We start from the raw sequence: 20,717 nt of genomic DNA, 5'->3' as shown, positions 1-20,717 counted from the left end.
TCCCCATGTTCCCAAGCCCCACACACTCCCTGGTCAGCACACTGGGCTCATAGATGACGCCTAGCTTGGTCCAGCTAGGAGAAGTGGGATGGAAAAAGAGGGGCCAGGGTGACAGGGCACATGAAGTGGGGCACTGCCAGACCCAAAGGATGTCTGAGCCCACAGCTGACATGGCCCTGCCGAGGGTTCACTTGCCATTGCATGACTCAAGGGGGTGCCACCATTGTGTCTAGTGAACGGTACCTTCTGGAGTTGTGCTCCAGAAGCTGCCATTCACAGAAGACACAATGGTGCTCCCTGGAGTTGTACAACAGAGTGCCCTAGGTCCCAATGTGAGGTAGGACAGGGCCTCACAGGAGGGGAGATGGGGCATCCAGGTCTCGAAGTTCAGAGGTCTGCTCAGGTAGACAAAGTGACAGAGAGGCAGGCAAGACTATTCCAGGGGCCAGGGTTTGCCACCCAGGAGCCTGTCCAGGAGTCAGAGGAAGTCAGTGATCCCAGGTGGGGCTTGGTCCAAGTAGCAAAGAAGGTAATAATTCAGGACAGCAACAATTATGGAGCCACCTGGATGCCAACCCCAATCAGATCCGATCTGGGTTTTAACATACTCACATTTGAGGCTGGGCGCAGTGGTTCACTCCTCACTCCTGTAATCCCAACACTTTGCGGGGCCTAGGTGGGTGGATCACTCGAGGTCAGGAATTCAAGACCAGCCTAACCAACATAGTGAAATCCCATCTCTACTGGAAAAAAAAAAAAAAAAAATTAGCCAGGTGAGGTGTCACATGCTTGTAGTCCCAGCTACTGGGGTGGCTGAGGCAGGAGAATCACTTGAACCCGAGAGGCGGAAGTTGCAGTGAGCTGAGATTGTGCCACTGCACTGCAGCCTAGGCAACAAGACTGAAACTTTGCCTCAAAAAAAACCCAAACAACAACAACAACAACAAAAACCACTCATATTCTAGGCGGGGTGTGGTGGCTCACGCCTATAATCCCAACACTTTGGGAGGATGAGGCAGGAGTATCACTTGAGGCCATCACTAAAAATAGAAAAAAAATGAGTCAGGCATGGTGGCAGGCGCCTGTAGTCCCAGCTACTGGGAGGCTGAGGCATGAAAATTGCTTGAGTCCAGGAGGCAGAGGTTGCAGTGAGCCAAGATTGCATCACTGCACTCCAGCCTGGGCAACAGAGCAAGACTCTGTCTCAAAGAAGCATAAAAAATAAATAAAATAAAACACTCATATTCAAATATAAATGGACATAAGAAAAACAAAATATAAAAATACTCACAGCCCAGCAGGGAACAGACATGGGAACCAAGGGGTCAGCTGAGCTAGAACTGAGCTGGGTCTTGGAGCATGAATAGGAAGGAGTTCACTCCGCAGAGATGTAGGGTGAGCATCCCAGGCTAGGAGTCCAGGCAGGAAAGAGCACCGGGATGTCCTCTGACATACAGCAGTGGGTGGCTACCTGGGGCTGAAGTACTTGGGGGATTACAATAATCTTAAAGGCGGTTGTTGATTGATAACTCACTACCATCTTCCTTGGATTCCTCTAGGGTTCCCTTAGGTAAGATGGAAGAGAAGGCAGGGAAGGTGGATGGGGAGGTCACTGGTGCTCTGGTCCTCTTAGAAGTCCTCAGGTTGTACCAGTTGGCTCTCTTTAGAATGTGGTCCAGCAGGTGGGGCATGGTGGCTCACACCTGTAATCCCAGCACTTTGGGAGGCTGAGGCAGGTGGATCATTTCAGGTCAGGCATTCGAGACCAGCCTGGCCAATATGGTGAAACCCCATACCTACAAAAATATATATATATACAAAAATTAGCTGGGCATGATGGCTGGGCTTGTACACCTATAATCCCAGCTACTTGGGTGGCTGAGGCACGAGAATCACTTGAACCCGGGTGGCAGAGGTTGTAGTGAGCTGAGATCATGCCACTACACTCAACCTGGGAGACAGGAGCCAAACTCCAACTCAAAAAAATCCCTTGTGTAATACCAGCACTTTGGGAGATTGAGATAGGAGGATTGCTTGAGCCCAGGAGTTTGAGACCAGCCTGGACAACATAGTAACATTGCTATGCACAAAAAAATTTAAAAATTAGGCAGGCGTGGTGGCACGTGCCTATGGCCCCAGCTACTCAGGAGGTTGAGATGGGAGGACTGCTTGAGGTTTAGCTTTGACTCTTTTATGGGCTGGAATAGATCCAGGATCTGGGTGGACTTTCTCTTTAATTTCTTAGAGCCCACCACGAAGCACGGTGGCTCATGCCTGTAATCCCAGCACTTTGGGAGGCCGAGGCGGGTAGATCACCTGAGGTCGGGTGTTCTAGACCAGCCTGACCAACATGGAGAAACCCTGTCTCTACTAAAAATCCAAAATGAGCTGGGCGTGGTGGCACATCCCTGTAATCCCAGCTACTCTGGAGGCTGAGGCAGGAGAATCGCTTGAACCCGGGAGGCAGAGGTTGTGATGAGCTGAGATCGTGCTATTGTACTCCAGCCTAGGCAACAAGAGTGAAACTCCGTTAAAAAAAAATAAAAAATAAAAAATAAATAAATTTCTTAGCGCCCACCATGGTTTGTATGAGTATTTGTTGGTGGACAAGTCATATATGATTATATTAGTGACCTTTTCCACACCCCTTCTGGTCTGTATGCAGTCTTGAAACAGGGGGGCTGCTCTGCAGTTCCAAAGTGATTATCCTGTAGCAAACATCAGGCAAAATAAGCAGGTGGGATGGGGATGTGGAGGAGATGCTGATGCGATTGGAAAGGTTAAGAATGCTGCCCAGCGCCCAGCACCCAGCCTCTGTTTGGGAGAGACTTGGACATGTCTGACCCCAGATGAAAAGGCCTAAACTATTGCTTTTTTCTTTTTCTTCTTTTGAGACAGAAGAGTCTTGCTGTGTCTCCCAGGCTGGAGTGCAGTGGTGCAATCTCGGCTCACTGCAACCTCCGCCTCCCGGGTTCAAGCAATTCTCCCGTCTCCATCTCCCAAGTAGCTGGGATTACAGGTGCGTGCCACCACGCCCGGCTAATTTTTGTATTTTTAGTACAGACGGGGTTTCGCCATGTTGGCCAGGCTGGTCTTAAACTCCTGACCTCAGGCGATCTGCCCACCTCAGCCTCCCAAGTGCTGGGATTACAGGTGTGATCTTACCACCAGGCTGGACTAATCTTAACTTCTAAGCAGGAAGAACTTAACTCCTGGGATGGAACACCACGCCTGATTTACCTCGGAACTCTGGGTACGGGAGATCGGGGAAGGACTGACTTCTATTGAGGTTCTACAAGACATTTTTCTATATCATTTCATGGAAAAGTTTAGTATATTCACAATCTTTGTAAATTGAATAATACTTTGAAAACCCTTGGAGAGGCTTCCGTGTAAAGGAAACTTGTAGCAAATCACTGAAATGAAGGAAATATTCCTCATTTTTTTCCCCTCTAGTTGACCTCTCTTTAACAAAATCTATTTTCCAAAAGAAAGTAGTTGTCACTGGCTGGGTGCAGTGGCTCACGCCCATAATCCCAGCACTTTGGGAGGGTAAGGCAGGAGGATTACTTTAGCCCAGGAGTTCGAGACCAGCAATGTGAGACCCCATCTCAAAAAAAAAAAAAAAAAGGCCGGGCGCGGTGGCTCAAGCCTGTAATCCCAGCACTTTGGGAGGCCGAGGCGGGTGGATCACGAGGTCAGGAGATCGAGACCATCCTGGCTAACACGGTGAAACCCCGTCTCTACTAAAAAATACAAGAAAACTAGCCGGGCGAGGTGGCGGGCGCCCATAGTCCCAGCTACTCGGGAGGCTGAGGCAGGAGAATGGCCTAAACCCGGGAGGCGGAGCTTGCAGTGAGCTGAGATCCAGCCACTGCACTCCAGCCCGGGCCACAGAGCGAGACTCCGTCTCAAAAAAAAAAAAAAAAAAATGAGCTGGACATAGTGGTGTGCACCTGTAGCCCCAGCTACTCAGGAAGCTGAGGCAGGAGTATAGCTTGAGCCAAGTGGTAGAGGCTGCAGTGAGTCATGATTGTACCACTGCACTCTAGCCTGGGTGAGAGTGAGATCCTGCCTTTAAAAAAGAAAAGGAGAAGAAGAAACAGCCGGCGCAGTGGTTCATGCCTGTAATCCCAGCACTTTGGGAGGCTGAGGCGGGCGGATCACCTGAGGTCAGGAGTTCGAGACCAGTCTGACCAACATGGGGAAATCCCATCTCTACTAAAAATACAAAATTATCCGGGTGTGGTGGTGCATGCCTGTAATCTCAGCTACTTGGGAGGCTGAGGCAGGAGAATCACTTGGGAGGCGGAGGTTGCGGTGAGCAGAGATCATGCCACTGCCCTCCAGCCTGGGCAACAAGAGCGAAATTCTGTCTCAAAAAAAAAAAAAAAAAAATTAAATGAAAAAAAGAAAGAAAGAAAAGAAAAGAAAAAGTGCTAGTCAGTATTTTCCATTGAGTACCTCCTACCCAGGTGGGTAAGGTAGGTAAAGTGAAACTGAACCTTCCAATACCAAAACAACAACTCTCTAATAATTTATCTGTTAATTGTGAATAATGTGAAAATCTATAGGGGTGAACCGCCATTCTTTCAAGAACCTACCTCTCATCAATGCTTCCACTCAATTACTCATTTAGTATTAGGAATGAGGGAGGCTTCTAAAAGGAGGAGTCGTCATCAACATTCTCACTTCCTTGCTTTTCTTCATTCCTTCACCACAGATAGCTTTTTATTTGTTTTGTTTGTTTGTTTAAATAGAGATGGTGGTCTTGCTATGTTGGCTGGGATGGTCTTGAACTCTTGGCCTCAAACAATCTTCTTGCCTCGATCTCCCAAAGTGCTGGGATTACAGGCATGAGCCACCACACCCAGCCCACAGGTAGCTTTGACCTGCGATTTTCTGCAGCCCAGTTCAGCTCTTTTCCTCAGCTTCTGCAGTAATGCTCCCTAGTCTTCCTCCTCCAGGGCTCTATCTCAGGCGCCTCTCTGAATCACCTTAAGAGGTTCCATCTGGCCGAGAGCAGTGGCTCAGCCCTGTAATACCAGCACTTTGGGAGGTCAAGGCGGGCGGATCACGAGGTCAGGAGATCGAGACCATCCTGGCTAACATGGTGAAACCCTGTCTCTACTAAAAATACAACAAATTAGCCGGGCATAGTAGCGGGCACCTGTAGTCCTAGCTACTCGGGAGGCTGAGGCAGGAGAATGGCATGAACCTGGCAGGCAGAGCTTGCAGTGAGCCCAGATTGTGCCACTGCACTCCAGCCTGGGCAACAGAGCGAGACTCCATCTCAAAAAAAAAAAAGAGGTTCCATCCTATTTTCTTCTTTTCTTCTCTTCCCTTCTCTCCCTTAGGACCCCCAGGACTACTTTCATCCGAACAACTTCCACACCCACACCTCTGCCCTGACTTCTGCAGAGCTCCAGTTCATCTCACCTGACCCAGTACTGATCTTTTTGTTTTGTGTGTGTGTGTTTTCTTTTTTCTTTTTTTTTTTTGTGAGACAGAGTCTTGCTCTGTTGCCCAAGCTGCAGTGCAGTGGCACAATCTGGGCTCACTCCAACCTCTGCCTCCTAGGTTCAAGCAATTCTCCTGCCTCAGCCTCCTGAGCAGCTGGGACTACAAGTGCACGCCACCACGTACTGCTCATTTTTTTTTTGTGTGTGTATTTTAGTAGAGATGGAGTTTTTGCCCAGACTGGTCTCCAACTCCTGAGCTCAGGCAATCCGCCCGGCTTGGCCTCCCAAAGTGCTAGGATTACGGGCTTAAGCCACTGCGCCCCAGCCTGTTTAGCTTTGTTTTTTGAGACAGAGTCTTGGTCTGTTGCCCAGGCTGGAGTCCAGTGGCACAATCTTGGCTCACTGCAACCTCCACATCCCGAGTTCAAGCGAATCTCGTGCCTCAGCCTCCAGAGCAGCTAGGATTACAGGCATCCACCACCACGGCCGGGTAATTTTTGTATTTTTAGTAGAGATGAGGTTTCGCCATGTTGGCCAGGCTGGTCTCGAACTCCTGGCCTCAAGTCATCCGCCTGCCTCGATCTCCCAAAGTGCTAGGATTACAGACATGAGCCACCCCACTGGGCCAGTACTGATCTTGCAGGAGTACCCTGCTCAATGCATCTGACCCCATGGTGCTGGCGTCTGCTGAACCCCTTCTGAGGTCATGGCATCCTGCCTTAAATAAAACTCATCCCATGCCGGGCGCGGTGGCTCAAGCCTGTAATCCCAGCACTTTGGGAGGCCGAGACAGGCGGATCACGAGGTCAGGAGATCGAGACCATCCTGGCTAACATGGTGAAACCCCGTCTCTACTAAAAAATACAAAAAACTAGCAGGGCGAGGTGGCGGGCGCCTGTAGTCCCAGCTACTCGGGAGGCTGAGGCAGGAGAATGGCGTAAACCCGGGAGGCGGAGCTTGCAGTGAGCTGAGATCCGGCCACTGCACTCCAGCCCGGGCGACAGAGCGAGACTCCGTCTCAAAAAATAAATAAATAAATAAAATAAAATAAAAAAATAAAACTCATCCTTAGTTCCCACCTCCTACAGAAATTCTCTGAACTGTAGCTTTGGCTTCAAGATGCCGTGTGGTACGGCTTCCTTCCCAGCTTCCAAAAATCCACCACCATACTACTATCATACCCTCCAGTTAGACGACACCGAATTTTTCCCAACCTCCAAGAATTTGTTTACGTTGCAGCCTCCACCTACTGTGATCTTTTCATATCCAATGTCTGCATGCGCAGATCTCACTCAGAGTTCTTCTCCAGTCCTTTCAATTTAAGATGCTAAAATACCTTGACGAACAAGTCCCAAAAGGCCAATTCCAGTGGGTGTGATATCCTAGAAAGTCAGCAGGTGGCGCAGTGGAGCGCAAAGAGCTCAGGAAAATTAACTGCCGCTATAGAAAAAAAAAAAAAACAGGGCTGGGCGCCGTGGCTCACACCTGTAATCCCAGCCTGTAATCCCAGCATTTTGGGAGGCCGAGGCGGGAGGATAACGAGGTCAGGTGATCGAGACCATCCTGGTTAACACGGTGAAATTCTGTCTCTACTAAAAATACAAAAAATTAACCGGGCGTGGCGGCATGCGCCTGTAATCCCAGCTACTAGGGAGGCTTCCCAGCTACTCGGGAGGCTGAGGCAGGAGAATTGCTTGAAAGGCTGCAGTGAGGCGAGACTGCACCACTGCACTCCAGCCTGGGCAACAGAGCAGGACTCCATCTCAAAACAAAAGAAAACAAAACAAAAAAAACACATGGGCTGTGCGCGGTGGCTCATGCCTGTAATCCTAATCCCAGCACTTTGGGAGGCCGAGGCGGGTGAATCACCTGCGGTCAGGAGTTCAAGACCATCCCGACCAACATGGAGAAACCCCGTCTCTACTGAAAATACAAAAATTAGCTGGACATGGTGGTGCGCGCCTGTAATTCCAGCTGCTACTCGGAAATCGCTTGAACCGGGGAGGCGGAGGTTGGGTGAGCCGAGATGGCACCATTGTACTCCAGCCTGGGCAACAGAGCAGGACTCCATCTCAAAACAAAAGAAAACAAAACAAAAAAAACACATGGGCTGTGCGCGGTGGCTCATGCCTGTAATCCTAATCCCAGCACTTTGGGAGGCCGAGACAGGCGGATCACGAGGTCAGGAGATCGAGACCATCCTGGTTAACACGGTGAAATTCTGTCTCTACTAAAAATACAAAAAATTAACCGGGCGTGGCGGCATGCGCCTGTAATCCCAGCACTTTGGGAGGCCGAGACAGGCGGATCACGAGGTCAGGAGATCGAGACCATCCTGGTTAACACGGTGAAATTCTGTCTCTACTAAAAATACAAAAAATTAACCGGGCGTGGCGGCATGCGCCTGTAATCCCAGCTACTAGGGAGGCTTCCCAGCTACTCGGGAGGCTGAGGCAGGAGAATTGCTTGAAAGGCTGCAGTGAGGCGAGACTGCACCACTGCACTCCAGCCCGGGCGACAGAGCAGGACTCCATCTCAAAACAAAAGAAAACAAAACAAAAAAACACATGGGCTGTGCGCGGTGGCTCATGCCTGTAATCCTAATCCCAGCACTTTGGGAGGCCGAGGCGGGTGAATCACCTGCGGTCAGGAGTTCAAGACCATCCCGACCAACATGGAGAAACCCCGTCTCTACTGAAAATACAAAAATTAGCTGGACATGGTGGTGCGCGCCTGTAATTCCAGCTGCTACTCGGAAATCGCTTGAACCGGGGAGGCGGAGGTTGGGTGAGCCGAGATGGCACCATTGTACTCCAGCCTGGGCAACAAGAGCGAAACTCTGTCTCAAAAAAGAAAAGAAAAGAAAAAAACACATGAAAACATCTCTTTCAAGTTAAAAAAAATCGATAAAATAGAATCAAAGAAAGTAGAAGAAATAAGGCTAAAATCAGAACTGAATGACTAAAAAAACACAAAAACTGAATATATAAATCTAAAAACTGGATTACTAAATAGTATGGGTGTCAGCAGCTAAACTAAACAAGAGAAAAAAGCAGAAAATTTTAAAAAATTAGAAATGATAAAGGGAAACTTGCTCAATATATATAGAAAATATAGATAAGACCGGGCACAGTGGTTCACGCCTATAATCCCAGCACTTTGAAAGGCTGAGGCAGGAGGATTGCCTGAGGTCAGGAGTTCGAGACCAGCCTGGCCAACATGGTGAAACCCCCGTCTCTAGCAAAAATACAAAAATTAGCCAGGTGTGGTGGTGCACACCTATAATCCCAGCTACTTGGGGGGCTGAGGCAGGAGAATTGCTTCAACCTGGGAGGCGGAGGTTGCAGTGAATTGAGATCCCATGTTGGTCAGGCTGGTATCAAACTCCTGACCTCAGGTGATCTGCCCATCTTGGCCTCCCAAAGTGCTGGGTTTACAGGTGTGAGCCACTGTGCCTGGCCTGTGTATTATTCTTTTAATGTATTGCTAGTTCAATTTGATATATATACTTTATATGTGGTTCGTATTGATAACCAAAATGAGAAATTGAGGCATTCGTCTCAAATCATTGAGGTTTACTGAACCAGCTTGAGAGTGCACCTGTGAAAAACTTGAGTCACAGAAGCATATGTGGCTGTTTTTAACAAAAAGGTTTCTCAGGAGGTTTAGTATTTATATATTTTCCTTAAAGGTGGGGAGGGCCAGCAGTGAGACAAATGATTACATACTTGTGAGACTTTAATGAGTCCCCAGTAAATCTATATTTTACATAAGGTGAACTTTTGAAGAAAAAGGGAACAGAGGAAGCAGATATCTCAGGTAGGGTGAAGGAACCATCAGTCTCGTCTTATCTCAGGAATGGATGGAGAAGGATTATTTCATCTTGTCTTTGTTCTGTACCTGGGCAGATAAGCTAGTAGTCTCTTGAAAGGGCTAGTTTCTGTTTAGCCCTCAGGCAAGAAAATGTAATGACTTTCAGCGAGGGGAGAGGTATGGGTAATGAGGTGAGTCCAATCTCCCATTTCATCATGGCTGTGAATTCAGCTTCCAAGGTTTCTGCGGGGTATTCTTGGTCAACAGGGGGTCCATTCAGTCAGTTAAGGGTTTGGAATTTTATTTTTATTTCTCAGTATATATGTATATATTTATTCTTTTTTTTCCAGACCTTTTTCTCCTTTTTATCATCTTTTTCTTTTCACAAGTAAAATTGGTCTGCAGTTTTGTTTTTATTAGCTTCTTAGGTTAGTGATTTCTTTGATTTTGGAAAATGAGTTATTTCCTTTATTTCTCTATTCTCTTGAACAGTTTAAACAGCATAAAAAACATCTGTCGTTTCAGTATTTGAAAGAGTCACATGTGAAATTGTAATCACCCAACAGGTTCTTCCTGGCCACTACACAGACAAAACTAATTCACTGAGACTGTGGTATAGGAGTACACAAAGAGGCCGGGCGCGGTGGCTCAAGCCTGTAATCCCAGCACTTTGGGAGGCCGAGACGGGCGGATCACGAGGTCAGGAGATCGAGACCATCCTGGCTAACACTGTGAAACCCCGTCTCTACTAAAAAAATACAAAAAATTAGCCGGGCGAGATGGCGGGCGCCTGTAGTCCCAGCTACTCGGGAGGCTGAGGCGAGAGAATGGCGTAAACCCGGAGGCGGAGCTTGCAATGAGCTGAGATCCGGCCACTGCACTCCAGCCTGGGCGACAGAGCGAGACTCCGTCTCAAAAAAAAAAAAAAAAAAAAAAAGGAGTACACAAAGAGTTTAATTAATGCAAGGCCAGCCACATGGAAGAACTAGGGTCATCATTCAAATCAGTTGCCAAAAATATTCAGAGGTTAGGGTTTCTCAAGGATAGTTTGGAGGGCAGGAGACAAAGGAATGAGTGTTGCTGACTGGTTGGGGATGCAATCACAGAGAGACAAAAAATGATGTTCATATACTCTGAGTCCCCTTCTGGGTGGGGGGCCACATGACTGGTTGAGTCATGAATCACAAGGTGGAATCAATCAATTGCAAGAATGTGAAAAGTCTGCAAAAACATCTCAAAAGACCAATCTAGGTTATACAATAGTGATGTTATCTATAGGAACAATTGGGGAAATCACAAATTTTGTGACCTTTGGCCACATGACTCCTAAGCAGTAAGAGAGGAGAGAAACTGGTTGGGCGTGGTGGCTTACGCCTGTGATCCAAGCACTTTGGGAAGCTGAGGCAGGTGGATCACCTGGGGTCAGGAGTTCAAGACCATGCCTGTAATCGCAGCTATTTGGGAGGCTGAGGCAGGAGAATTGCTTGAACCTGGGAGATGGAGTTTGCAGTGAGCCGAGATCGCGCCACTGCACTCCAGCCTGGGTGACAGTGCAAGACTCTGTCTCAAAAAAAAAGAAAAGAAAAGAAAATACATTTCAATAACATTTCTATACCCATTCCTAGTAAACTTCTATATCTTAGTCACTTCAGGCTGCTTTAAGAATGTATCATAGACTGGGTGGCTTAAACAACAGGCAGTTATCTTCTCACTGTTCTGGAGCCTGGAAGTCTGAAATCAGGATGCCAGCATGGTGAGGTTCTGGTGGGGCCCTCTTCTTGGCTTGCAGACAGCTGACATCTCACTGTATGGTCACATGGCCTTTCTTTGATGTGTGCTCATGAAGACAGAACTCTCTGTCCTTCCTCTTATAAGGAAACTAATCCATTGTGAGGCCTCCAGGATCATGGCCTGATCTAAACCTAAGTACTTCTTAAAGGCCCCACCTCCAAATACCTCACATTGGAGGTTAGAGCCATAGCATATGAATTTTGAGGGGACACAAACATTGAGTCCATAACAATCTCTTAATACATATTTACGGGTAGTTCTTTATCTTGCTCCTTTATATTTATTTTTTTAAATAGAGACAGAGTCTCATTATGTTGCCCAGGCAAGTCTCAAACTCCTGGGGTCAAGTAATCTCCCCACATTGGCCTCCCAAAGTGCTGGGATTACAGGCATGAGCCACTGTGCCTGGCCACTTTTATTCTCTTTTTACCTCTAACTAAAAGTAAATAAAAGTAGCTGGGCGCAGTGGCTCATGCCTGTAATCCCAGCACTTTGGGAGGCCAAGGCAAGTGAATCCCTTGAACCCAGGAGTTCGAGACCAGCCTGGGCAACATGACAAAACCTCATCTCTACAAAAAGTACAAAAATTACCTGGGTGTGATGGCACACGCCTATAGTCTCAGCTATTTGGGAGGCAGGAGGAGGCTTAAGCATGGGGAGGCGGAGGTTGTTGTGAGCCAAGATTGCGCCATTGCACTCCAGCCTAGGTGACAGAGCCAGACTTTGTCTCAAAAATAAAATAAAATAAAATAAAATAATAAATGTTAAAAGAATTTGTTTGTATTTTGTATTTAATTAAAGATAAAAAGGGCTGGTTTGTATCTTTTTATGGAGTCTTATTTTTTCCCATAAATTTTAACCATCATCATCTTGTCTGATGTTTGCCTTCTCATTTAATTCCATTTTTATAACTTTTAAAAATAAATGAGGCTGGGCACAGTGGCTCACGCCTGTAATCCCAGCACTTTGGGAGGATTGCCTGAAGTCAGGAGCTTGAGACCAGCCTGACCAACATAGTGAAACACTGTCTCTACTAAAAATAAAAAAAAAAATTAGCTGGGCATGGTGGTGGGTGCCTGTAATCCCAGCTACTCAGGAGGCTGAGGCAGGAGAAGTGCTTGAACCTGGGAGGCAGAGGTTGCAGTGAGCCGAGATCATGCCACTGTACACCAGCCTGGGCGACAGAGTGAGACTCCGTCTCCAAAAAGAAAAAAGAAAAAAAAAAGAAACCCCAAGCAGATACAATAAAAGACACTTCATACAAATGAATAAAAAATGAATTAAAGCCAATGAAAGAAAAAGTTGAAAACATGAAATTAGAGGGAATAAAAGATACGGTGGGTGAAATAGGCCCAGTTCTTTAGCCCTGTAAAAAATAAGATAAATCACATTTTTTTTTTTTTGGAGTTGGAGTTGGAGTCTTACTCTGTTGCCCAGGTTGGAGAGCAGTGGCGTAATCCCAGCTTACTGCAACCTCCGCCTCCCAGATTCAAGCGATTCTCCTGCCTCAGTCTGAGTAGCTAGGATAACAAATGTGTGTCACCACACTCAGCTAATTTTGTATATTTAGTAGAGACAGGGTTTCACCATGTTAGCCAGATTGATCTTGAACTCCCGACCTCAGATGATCTGTCTGCCTCGGTCTCCCAAAGTGTTGGGACTACAGACGTGAGCCACCATGCCTGGCCTTATTTTTCTTTTTTTGAGACGGGGTGCACTTCATCACCCAGGCTGTAGTGCAGTGGTTTGATCATAGCTCACTGCAGCCTCGACCTCCCAGGCTCATACAATCCTCCTACCTCAGCCTCTCGAGTAGCTAGGACTACAGGCACACACCACCACACCTGGCTAAATTTTGTAATTTATTGTGGAGATAGGGTCTCACTATGTTGCCTAGGCTGGTCTTAAACTCCGAAGCTCAAGCAATCCTCCTGCTGCAGCCTTGCAAAGTGCTGGGATTATAAGCGTGAGCCACCACACCCAGCATAAAGCACATTTAAGGATACAAAATTCGGCCAGGCATGGTGGCTCACGCCTGTAATCCCAGCACTTTGGGAGGCGAAGGCGGGCAGATCACTTAAGGCCAGGAGTTTGAGATCAGCCTGGCCAACATGGTGAAACCCGTCTCTACTAAAAATGCAAAAATTAGCCAGGTGTAGTGGTGCATGCCTGTAATCCCAGCTACTTGAGAGGCTGAGGCAGGAGAATCGTTTGAACCCAGGAGGCAGAGGTTGCAGTGAGATTGTGCCATTGCACACCAGCCTGGGGGACAAGAGTGAAACTCCTTCTCAAAAAAAAAAAGAGATACAAAATTAAAAGCCCAATCTGCATGTAGATAGATGAGTGCAGTACGATGAAAGAAATACAAACAGAGGTGTTCTAATCACACTAGAAGTCAACATTGAGCATCACAAGGTACCGTTTTTTTCTCCATTAAAATATATTTTAAAGTATGCCCTTTGTTGGCAGGGAGAGGCAAAAAGCCAGCTCTCTCAGTTGAGACAGTATAAATCACTAACTCTGATTTTGAAAGCAATATGGATAATATTTAGGACAAGTCATAAAATGAGCAGACCCTTTGGTCTATTAATTCCAGACTTGCCAGCCTGTCCTATCATAAGGGTGGGGTGGGGAAGGAGGGTAGGACTAAATAAAGGAAATTCTTATTCATAAAAATTTGTATTTGTGGCTGGGCGCGGTGGCTCAAGCCTGTAATCCCAGCACTTTGGGAGGCCGAGACGGGCGGATCACGAGGTCAGGAGATCGAGAACATCCTGGCTAACACAGTGAAACCCCATCTCTACTAAAAATGCAAAAAACTAGCCGGGCGAGGTGGCGGGCGCCTGTAGTCCCAGCTACTCCGGAGGCTGAGGCAGGAGAATGGCGTGAACCTGGAGGCGGAGCTTGCAGTGAGCAGAGATCCAGCCACTGCACTCCAGCCCGGGCGACAGAGCAAGACTCCGTCTCAAAAAAAAAAAAAAAAAAAAATTTGTATTTGCATATATGGTGATTAGAAACAAAGTAACTGCAAAGTCCAAAGGTTATTTTAGAGGAAAGATTTAATTTAAAAATTGGCCAGGCACAGTGGCTCACACCTGTAATCCCAACACTTTGGGAGGCCAAGTTTTGGATGGATCACCTGGGGTCAGGAGTTCGAGACCTGCTTGGCCAACATGGCAAAACCCCATCTCTACTAAAAATACAAAAAAATTATCCAGCACCTGTAATCCCAGCTACCAGGGAGGCTGAGGCCCAAGAATTGCTTGAACCCAGGAGGTGAAGTTTGCAAAGAGCCGAGATCACGCCATTGAATTCCAGCCTGGACAACAGAACGAGACTCTGTCTCAAAACATAAATAAATAAATAAATGACTTTTAGCAGCTTGAATTGCTTATTATTATTATTATTTGAGACGGAGTCTCACTCTATCATCTAGGCTGCAGTGCAGTAGCACACGATCTTGGCTCACTGCCATCTCCACCTCCCGTTTTCAAGCGATTCTCCTGCCTCAGCTTCCCAAGTAGCTGGGATTATAGGCATGCACCACTATACCCGGCTAATTTTGTATTTTTAGTAGAGACAGGCTTTCTCCATGTTGGTCAGGCTTGTAATGAACTCCTGACCTCAGGTAATCTGCTTGCCTCGGCCTCCCACAGTGCTGGGACTACAGGTGTGAGCCACCGTGCCCAGCCTACTTTTCATATTCTTATGCAAGTTAAGCAAATAACTGAAGTATCCCTATTTGTTTATAGACTTGGGTGTGCCTACTGTATAATAACATCTCTAGACTTCTTCAATGTCTCATCTGAAGTGTGAGGCTCCTCAGTCCTTTCTCAGGTTTTCAGAGAACACAGTATTGCCCCTTTCATATAACTCATAAGCCTTAACATTCTTTAATGTCTAGTTTTCCCACTAAGACCATAAACTCTATCAAGTCAAGGAAAGTCTCTCTTGGCATAAAAGCATTCGGACCACCAGTATTGAGTTTACATCCTCCATGGTTGCCGTGAAAAGAGAGATTGATATCACAATCCCTACAGCCTGGAGTTTTGCTGCCCAGTTTTTACACTACCATACAAAAAAACTTGAATGTCTGCATAGCGTCATTTAAAAACTAACAATAGAGAAGTCAAAAATACGGATTTTTAAATATCTCTAAGCCCCAGCCATACTAAAAGAGAAATAATTCTCTGCATGAGTCAAATCCTCTCTCTGGCCGGGCACGGTAGCTCATGCGTGCAATCCTAGCACTTCGGAAGGCCGAGGCAGATAGATCACATGAGGTCAGGAGTTTGAGACCAGCCTGGCCAACATGATGAAACTCCCTCTCTACTAAAAATAAAAAATTAACTGGTGTAGTGGCACATGCCTGTAATCCCAGTCACTCAGGAGGCTGAGGCAGCAGAATTGCTTGAACCTGGAGGGGGTGGAGAGGGTGTAGGTTGCAGTGAGCCAAGATCGTGCCACTTCAGCTTGTGTGAAAGAGTGAAACTCCGTCTAAAAAAAAAAAAAGTCTTCTTTCCTCTAAGTTTTTTCAGGCTATTCTTTCTTTTTCTTTTCTTTTCTTTTTTTTTTTTTGAGACAGAGTCTTACTCTGTCACCCAGGCTGAAGTGCAGTGATGTGATCTCAGCTCACTATGACCTCTGCCTCCCGGGTTCAAGCAGTTCTCCTACCTCAGCCTGCCAGGTAGCTGGGACTACAGGCACTTGCCACGATACCTGGCTAATTTTTGCATTTTTAGTAGAGACGGGGTTTCACCATGTTGGTCAAGCTGATCTTTAACTCCTGACTTCTTGATCCGCCCGCCTCGGCCTCCCAAAGTGCTGGGATTACGGGTGTGAGCCACCGCGCGCTGCAGGCTATTCTTTCTACCTGGAAGCCCTTTTTCCTGCCCTTGTTGAGGTAGCTTCTAGGATCCTTCAGGGCTTGATTCAGTTACCACCACCCTTAAGAAGTCTCCTTTCAGGCCAGGCATGGTGGCTGCAAAGAATTTGGTGATCTACAGGTACCCTCTAACTCTCTTCCTATGCTGTCTGTAAAGACAAGGTCACGGCCGGGTGCAGTGGCTCACGCCTGTAATCCTAGGACTTTGGGAGGCCAAGGCAGGCGGATCACTTGAGGTCAGGAGTTCAGGACCAGCCTGGCCAACATGGTGAAATTCCATCTCTAGTAAAAATACAGAAATTAGCTGGGCAATATGGCGTGCGCCTGTAGTCCCAGTTACTGGGGAGGCTGGGGCGGGAGAATCCCTTGAACCTGGGAGGAGGAAGTTGCAGTGAGCCAAGAATGTGCCACTGCACTCCAGCCTGGGCGACAGAGCCAGACTCCATCTCAAGAAAAAAAAAAAAAAGACAAGGACACATGCAGGCTGGGAGCTTCTAAGTCCCTAGGATGTTTATATTTCTTTACAAACCTGGTAGCAGATGGGAATGTAAAATGGTGTGACTGCTGTAAAAAACCATAAGGAAGTTCCTCAAAAAACTAAAAATAGGCTGGATGCAGTGGCTCATGCCTGAAATCCCAGTACCTTGAGAAGCTGAGATGGGAGGATTACTTGAGCCCAGGAGGCCAAGGCTGCAGTGAGCTGTGATGATGCTACTACACTCCAGCCTTGGTGACAAAGCAATACCCTGTCTCAAAAAAAAAAAAAAAAAAAAAAATTAAAAGTCGAATTACCATATGATCTGGGCCGGGCAGGGTGGCTCATGTCTGTAAAATCCCGGCACTTTGGGAAGCCGAGGTGGGTGGATTGCCTGAGGTCAGGAGTTCAAGACCAGCCTGACCAACATAGTGAAACTCCGTCTCTACTAAAAATACAAAAAAATTAGCTGGGCATGGTGGCAGGCGCCTGTAATCCCAACTACTTGGGAAGCTGAGACAGGAGAATCGCTTGAACCTGGGAGGCAGAGGTTGCAGTGAGCTGAGATCGCCAGTGCACTCCAGTCTGGGCAACAAGAGTAAAACTGTCTCAAAAAATAAACAAACAGGCCGGGCGCAGTGGCTCAAGCCTGTAATCCCAGCACTTTGGGAGGCCGAGACGGGCGGATCACGAGGTCAGGAGATCGAGAACATCCTGGCGAACACGGTGAAACCCCGTCTCTACTAAAAAATACAAAAAGCTAGCCGGGCGAGGTGGCGGGCGCCTGTAGTCCCAGCTACTCAGGAGGCTGAGGCAGGAGAATGGCGTAAACCCGGGAGGTGGAGCTTGCAGTGAGCTGAGATCGGGCCACTGCACTCCAGCCCAGGTGTTAGAGCGAGACTCCATCTCAAAAATAAAAATAAAAATAAAAATAAAAAATAAATAAACAAAACAAAACCATACGATCCAGCAATTCCTTTTTTGGGCAAGAATTCAAAAAGATATTAACACATCCATGTTCATTACAGCATTATCCAAGAGGTGAAAACCACAAAAAAATCCATCTAAGGGTGAGTACATGAAAATGTGGTAAAAACATACAATGGAATATTACGCAGACTTTTTAAAGGAAGATTCTTTCACATGCTACAAGATGGCTGAACCTTGAGGACGTCATACTGAGTGAAATAAGCCAGTCACACAAGGACAAATACTGTATCTGTCCATTCATATCAGGTATCTGGAATAGTCAAAAAATCACAGAAACAGGCCGGGTACGGTGGCTCACACCTATAATCCCAGCACTTTGGGAGGCTGAGGCAGGTGGATCATTTGAGGTCAGGAGTTCAAGACCAGCCTGGCCAACATGGTGAAACCCCGTCTCTACTAAAAATATAAAAATTAGCTGGGCAGTAGCGGCATGAGGCTGTAATTCCCTGCTACTCAGGAGGCTGAGGCAGGAGAATCGCTTGAACCCAGGAGACAGAGGTTGCGGTGAGCTGAGATCATGCCAGTGCACTCCAGTCTGGGTGACAGAGTGCGACCCTGTCCCAAAAAAAAAAAAAAAAAAAATCATAGAAACAAAGTGAAAAGGTGATTGCTAGAAGTAGGGGGAAGGAGGAATTAGTGCTTAGTGGGCATAGAGTTTCAGTTTTGCAAGATGAAAAAGTTGTAGAGATTTGTTGCACAATAATATGAATATATTTAGCACACTACTAAACTGTACACGTAAAATGTTTAAGATGTTGGCCAGGCGTGGTGGCTCACACCTGTAATCCCAGCACCTTGGGAGGCCGAGGTGGTGGGTCACAAGGTCAGGAGATCCAGACCATCCTGGCTAACACGGTGAAACCCTGTCTCTACTAAAATACAAAAAATTAGCTGGGTGTGGTGGCAGGCGCCTGTAGTCCCAGCTACTTGGGAGGCTGAGGCAGGACAATGGCGTGAACCTGGGAGGCGGAGCTTGCAGTGAACCAAGATCTCGCCCCTGCACTCCAGCCTGGGCAACAGAGCAAGACTCCGTCCCAAAAAAAAAAAAAACAAGTTTAGGATGTCAAGTTAAATCTTATGTGATTGCAACCACAATTAAAAATAAAAATTTTAAAAAAACACCTGAAGGCAGTACATGAAAATACAAATAAATTCAGTTTGCAAAACACAGATGAACCATTTGGAATTTAAGATCATTGACTGGGGCCTGGCGCGGTGATTCACGTCTGTAATCCCAGCACTTTGGGAGACTGAGGTGGGTGGCTCACCAGGTCTGGAGTTCGAGACCATCCTGGCCAACAGGGTGAAACCCCATCTCTACTAAAAATACAAAAAATGAGCCGGGCATGGTGGCACAAGCCTGTTGCAGAATCGCTTGAACCCAACAGGTGGAGGTTGCAGTGAGCCTAGATAGCGCCACTGCACTCCAGCCTGGCAACAGAGTAAGACTCTGTTTCAAAAAAAAAAAAAAGATAATTGATCTCAGTGGCTCACACATCTAATCACAGCACTTTGGGAGGCCAAGGTGGGTGGATCACAAGGTCAAGAGTTCGAGATCAGCCTGGCTAACATGGTGAATCTCTACTAAAAATACAAAAATCAGTCAGGCCTGATGACACACGCCTGTAATCCCAGCTACTCAGGAGGCTGAGGCAGGAGAATTGCTTGAACCGAGGAGGCGGAGGTTGCAGTGAACCGAGATCCCACCACTGCATCCCAGCCTGGGCAACAGAGCGAGATTCCGTCTCGGAAAAAAAGAAAGGTAAAATAAAAACAATAAAAACAATATGGGATTACTACCCAGATATATGAGGAACTTCTGCAAAATAGCAATAAAGAGAGTTGTTTGTTTTTTTTAATTGATGAAAGAACATTGATGGTGGCTCACGCCTATAATCCCAGCACTTTGGGAGACCAAGGTGGGCAGATCACCTGAGGTCAGGAGTTTGAGACCAGCCTGGCCAACATGGCGAAACCCCGTCCCTACTAAAAATACAAAAATTATCCGGGCATGGTGGCACGTGCCTATAATCCCAGCTACTAGGGGGGCTGAGGCAGGAGGATCGCTTGAAACCAGGAGGCAGAGGTTGCAGTGAGCTGAGATCATGCCTCTGCACTCCAGCCTGGGCAACAGAGCCAGACTCTGTCTCAAAAAAGAAAAAAAAAAAAAAATTAGCTGGGCATGGTTGCAGGCGCCTGTAATCCCAGCTATTAGGAAGGCTGAGGCAGTAGAATTGCATGAACCCGGGAGGCGGAGGTTGCGGTGAGCCAAGGTCATGCCACTGCACTCCAGCCTGGGCGACAGCGTTAAGACTCCATCTCAAAAACAAATTAACAAACAAAAAAAGATACTAATCAGCAATTCACAAAAGACAAACTCTAAATGGCTGAAAAATATATGGAGAGATTCTCAACTTCACTAATCAGAGAAATACAAATTAAAACAAAGGGATACGGTTTTGTGAAGGTAAGAATGAGAATGCAAGGGAGGATACATGGAAATACAAATTTCATCCCAGGCCTTCAGGTGGAAGAGACTGAATATACAAACAGACAATGGTCAAAGCATACAACAGAACTCTCACCAACAACTTCTGCAGTAATCACCGGGGGAGAAAAACCACAACCTTTGTGGCAACTGGCCCAGAACGGTCAGAGTTGGTCAGCGACGGCCAATTTCCCTATTTTTGCTCCAAACTCAGGACCAAGCAGAAAAAAACAGATATGCTCCTCAAAGCCATCACATAAGAAGTCCTGCTTCTAGTTAGCCTCTCCATGCCAAGAACTTCCAGAGGACACACATACCGGAGGCCATCCCTTTTTATTTCACTATGAAGCTTTTTTGCTCCCCCCGACTACCTCTGCCTCTGAGTCTTTGTCAAACACTAGTGATGGTGGCTGCCTCCTTTGCCAGAGCAAGGTCTGAACTATTTGTTTTTGTTTGTTTGTTTTTGAGACAGAGTTTCGCTCTTGTTGCCCAGGCTGGAATGCAAGGGCTTGATCTCAGCTCACTGCAACCTCTGCCTCCTGGGTTCAAGCGATTCTCCTGCCTTAGCCTCCCAAGTAGCTGGGATTACAGGCATACACCACCATGCCCGGCTAATTTTGTATTTTTTAGTAGACAGGGTTTCTCCATGTTGGTCAGGCTGGTCTCGAACTCCTGACCTCAGGTGATCCACATGCCTCAGCCTCCCAAAGTGCTGGGATTACAGGTGTGAGCCACCACACTTGGCCATTTGTTTTTGAGACCGAGTGTCACTCTATAGCCCAGGCTGAAGTGCAGTGGCGCAATCTTGGCTCA

The sequence above is a fragment of the Trachypithecus francoisi genome, unplaced genomic scaffold (assembly GCF_009764315.1).
Source record: "Trachypithecus francoisi isolate TF-2019V2 unplaced genomic scaffold, Tfra_2.0 Lachesis_group12, whole genome shotgun sequence".
Lineage (NCBI taxonomy): Eukaryota > Metazoa > Chordata > Mammalia > Primates > Cercopithecidae > Trachypithecus > Trachypithecus francoisi.
Note: the sequence above shows the minus strand (reverse complement) of the source record.